Source organism: Erpetoichthys calabaricus, chromosome 13 (assembly GCF_900747795.2).
Source record: "Erpetoichthys calabaricus chromosome 13, fErpCal1.3, whole genome shotgun sequence".
Lineage (NCBI taxonomy): Eukaryota > Metazoa > Chordata > Cladistia > Polypteriformes > Polypteridae > Erpetoichthys > Erpetoichthys calabaricus.
This window is the reverse complement of record NC_041406.2, coordinates 26,246,906-26,252,069: the sequence shown is the minus strand read 5'-3', so window position 1 is coordinate 26,252,069 and position 5,164 is coordinate 26,246,906.

The following is a 5,164-nucleotide window of genomic DNA, read 5'->3' as shown; positions in this document are numbered from 1 at the left end:
TAAAGATGTGAAAGCAACATTTGCATATAGGCAGAAGTTGTGAGTATTTGACAATCCCATTGGGTGTTGGCATCCATTTCTCTAGTGTTGTCATTCTTGCATTCTATATCGTGTGGCCTGCCAATGAGCCATTTCTCTTTGTTGCACATGCATTCTGTTTCTCATACTTGATTCTCAGCAGATGGGAGAATGGGCAGATGTGAACAGCTCTGCTGTTCTTCTTCTTGCTATGAGCTGCCTCAGCAATTTGTTGGACAGTTAGCAGTTGTCTCTGCTGTTCTTTTTCTTTCTGCCATACCACCCTCTCAAGCCGTTTGCTGTAAGGAACATGTGACCCCTAACAACTTCATGGAGGTTTCCACAACCCCAATATTTTGCTTCATCGGCACATATCAGATCATAAGCTTTCAGTTAAGAGGAAGGTTCTAACCCCTGCGGTCCAAGAGTAATCATGTGACAGATGGAAACAACTGTTAGCATTTAAAAAAATGTGTATATTCAGTATATATATATATATATATATATATATATATATATATATAGGGATGGGAATCGAAAACCGGTTCTTGTTGAGAACCGGTTCCCACTGTTTCAATTCCTTGGAATTGTTTGCCATTTTTGCAAACGATTCCCCTATCGATTCCAGTCGCCTCGAATGACGTCACCGCGTTGCGTAGCGTCATTTACCCAGCAGGAAACATGGCGCCTAAGCGGCACAAATGCTCAAAAGTTTGGTTATACTTTACGGGAAAGGATGACAACAGGGCAACTTGTAATACTTGCAAAGTAGATATTTCATCAAAGGGAGGAAACACTACGAATATGCAAAAGCATTTGCACACAAAACACGCGATAACCTTAAATGAATGTTGTGTTTTTGATCCGCTCCAGACTAGTGAATCTCAACCCAGCAGCAGCGGTAACGTTTGCAGGTTCTCTCCCATTAATACGGCAGGTAACTAATCAACTAACATTGCATATTATGTTAGCGTGATTTGCCTTATTGCAAAACCTGCTATTACTGTGCATTGCATTTAGATGACCATGACGAGAGAGACAGACAGAGTCTGGCTGTCTCAAATGCTGGCAGTTCTCGCTGCAGTCTACCAGTAGCTTCTCCTTTCACAGAGGCAGGGAAAAGTAAAATGACACAGGCCAGGATAGACGAATGTCACCGAGCAGTGACTAAGTTTGTGGTAAAAGGCTTGCACCCATTTGCCACAGTAGATGCCCCCGATTTTCGGTAAGTGAATGTGTTTAATTGTAGCCTAAGTCAGGGAATGTCAAATTTGCGTGTTCTCCTCTTACCAGATGTTTCATCCATTTCCATTTCTGAGCTGAAACATGTGTTGAAGGCAGCCGTCACTGCAGATGGATGGGCAAGTTTTAGTCAAGATCATTACCTCACAGTAATGCTGCATTATGTCAGGAATGGCCAGGCTCAAGAAAAAGTCCTCAAAACCAAACCAGTGTACCAGGCACAGACAGGGACAGCTGTAGCAGAGGAGACTGATGAGATCTTGGAGGAGTATGGTATCAAAGACAAGGTTGTGGCAGCCACTGTTGATAATGCGGCCAACATGGATGTAGCTGTCAAAATAGTTGATGGTTGCAGAATTGCACTGTGCACAGTTCCATTGGACTTGAGTTGATTGTATTTGTTGCTGGCTGATGTAGTTTTATTTTTGAGTGCTCAGCTCATATATACTTTTAAAAAGGAGAGTGTAAATGTTACTGGACATTCTTGTGTAATTGCCACAGAATAATTTATGTTATACTTTGTTATTGCTACAGAAGAATATTTATTTTATTATTATTTTACATTTACACATTTTTTTCTGGGGACCCCGTGGCACCCCATCAAGGAGCCGTAGGCTGTGGATCTCTTAAGATCTCACTGTTGGGTTTGTAAGGTCATGCTACTCCTAAATTTCTATCTTGTTCAAAGATAAGATATAAAACAAAGTTCTAAGTTAATCGACCTGTGTGTTCTCCTTTTTTAACAATAAGAATCGATAGGAGAATCGATAAAGAATCGAATTGTTAAACAGAATCGAAAATGGAATCGTGAAAATCTTATCAATTCCCATCCCTATATATATATATACATATATATATATATATATATATATATATATTATAAAAAAAATCCTGGGAGAGAAAGACTAGGGAGACGAGACGTGATCTTCACGTGAAGATTACGGAAGACACTTAAAAGACGAAAGAGACTGGCCACGGAGCGTCTCGCAAGGACCTTAAACATGAGACTTTATGCCAAGAGATTGACCCAGGTCTGTCTTGCGGGGACATGGAACATGAGATACTTGCAAGACACAACCAATATCAAATAAGACCACGGGCAGCAAAACACTCAGTCGTGCAAAGGCTTTGAGCACACACAGATCCAGGGCTGTCAGTGCATATAAAGCATATAAGGACAATACGTTATAGATGAAACGGTGATGACTAAGCAAAGAAGAAAGAGCAGCGTGGAGAAAAGAGACTCAAAAGCGTTGGAGAGAAAAAAATTCAGACAAGAAAAAGAATAATCTAGGCGCAAATTCAGAAAATAAGGAAAGTAATAATCAGTCCAGAACAAGTGGAATTGAAAAAAAAACACGTCCAATCGGGCTCAGAATTAAAGGACAAAGAGTAAAGACAAAGTAGAACTTCATAAAGACGTTCAAAAACGTAGGCACTCTACACATGCAGAGCAGGTTAGAAATTATGAAAGCAATGGAATTCGAAAGGCTCGAAAAAAAACAGCACAATACAAATGCAGAGAAAGTTAAAGAATATGAAAGCAGGAAAATGAGAAAGTATCAAAAAAAAAAGAAGAAAGTAAAGATCGTAGTACCGCAAACAAACGTAAATTATTACTCGAAAATAGGGAAAATAATCACCACGGACCAGGTGTCATTGAAGAAAAGCAGGACAAAGTGAGCTCAGAAGTAAAAGACAAAGAGTAGAAAGCAAAGTAAAACGTCATAAAGAGGTTAAAAAACAAGGGGGCCAAACACATGCAGAGCAGTTTAGAGATAATGAAAACAGTGGAATTCAAAAGACTCAAAACGTAGGCGCGAAACACATGCAGAGCAAGATACAGAATATGAAAGCAGAAAAAACCGAAAGTGTCAAAACAAAGAAAGTAAACATCGCATTAGCGTAAACAAAGAGAAATTATTACTCGGAGAAATAACTAAAAGGCGAATAGAGATCGAATATATGGACATAGGTGATATGTCAGAAGTATGTAAATATTGTAAGGCTTTGAAGTTTAAGTCAGAGAATTTCAAAAACGGGGTTTACCTCACATGCATTTATTGGTTACTTTACAAAAAAAAAATATTAACTGCTGATGATGTAGATCGTTTTGTCTGTGCTGAAATTCAAAACAGAGAAACCTTTCCTGAATTATGATACAAAGTCATTAAACACATGTCTCACTGACCTCATTTAAAAGATTCAGCATGTTGGGACTCGAAAGATTCCAAATATTGTTTTTAACGAAGTTCTGAAATAAAAGTGAAACTAATGAAATAGCAACAATTCAAAGAAAAAAAAATCTTAAAAGTGTGTATCCGGAAAACCAAGCACGGGGGTTGGCGAGGGAAGTGGCCTTTAGAGAGTGTAGCAGCACCCCAGACACAACTGCACAACACCAAGCCCCTGGTTTAAATAATAGTTTATTAATAAGGAAATACCTCTCAACAGGTTTCACAATATACAGTAAAAAGTCTACAGTTTCTCTTTCCTGTATATTTTCCTCCTTCCACTCTTCTCGAGAACCCTTGTCCACCTCCTCTGAACTCCAAATCCCTGAGCTGAGTGGAGGACTCTCTTTTAACACCAGTCCTTGTGTCATCAGTTATCCAACAGCTTCCTCTGGCAACTCCCATAGAACCCAGTAGGGCAAGCCAAAGGAGCCACAACTTTTATACTGCCCTGTGTATATCCATACTGGGGCTCACTAGACAGGATGCTACCACCCATGCCAACGCCACTGTAACAGCTGCTGCAGTGGCATTCATTGTCCTGTTCTGGCACGGAAAGAGAATATCACCGCTCCCAAGCTGGCCTTCCTTTCCCATGGTCTCCTGGCCAGATAAGGAATTAGGATCCATCCCAGAAGAGATGCTGGTTAGTCCATCAATATATATATATATATACTAGGGGGTTCTCCCCTGCTCGCTTTGCTCGTTAACCCCCCGGCCTGCAGTATGCGCCAGCCACTTCACGTCTCTGCCGCTCATGTTGTGAAGAGTGGGGCTGAATGCACCCCAAAGAGACGTGGTCACTTCTCCAAAACCCCCTCTTAAACGGTGATACAATGGGAAACAAATACAGTTTTTTTTTTACCTCCTCTTTGCTTGATCAGCTGCTGGCCTGTTGCTGCTGCCATGCCGCCTGATCTGCATCTCGCACGGCCCTTCAAACATTTAAAAGCCTGTACAGCAGCTGTCCTACTCTTTGTCTTTTATTTCCAGCCCCGGGCGTGGTTAAATCTTTTGGGACAAAGTCTGGTCTCGCGGGACGCGAGTTCTTGATATTTTTTAGTTTATAATTTAAAAACAGAATAAGAATCTGAAAATCTAACAACATCACATTAAAGTTCGATAAATTCTGAAAAGAATGATACCAAAATATATATGTAGGTTTTAAAATAAGCCCGATTTAAAGCGTGACAACAACGTGACATAAAATCATTGCACAAACTCGTTGCACTTTTAGGCTTAGGATTTTATATATATAACAGCTGCCCGTGCTGTAAAAAGCCCGGGATCCTAGAAATTATTGAAATCATCAGAAAAAAAAGTGGAAATGCAGAGTTGGCAGTTTCATTTTGCATATGTGCTCGCCCCCCTTGTCTATCAGCAGCTAAGCGAGTTTATCTCTCGTTTGTCTTTCCTCGGCAGTTTCACTTTGGCGATGGAGTCGCTTTCTTTCAGCTTCATGCTGTACTCTCGTCCTTCTTTCTTCTTCCAACTCGTTAACTTGGGGCCACCTTGCCGGCTCTTTGAGCTTCATGCTGTAGCCTCACACTTCCGGGCTGACACACACACCCTTCCACGCATAGACATTTATATATATAAGATATATAAATGCTATTTTCACATTCTTTTGCGTCATTTAATAGTTAACTGAAACATGAACAAAATGTAAG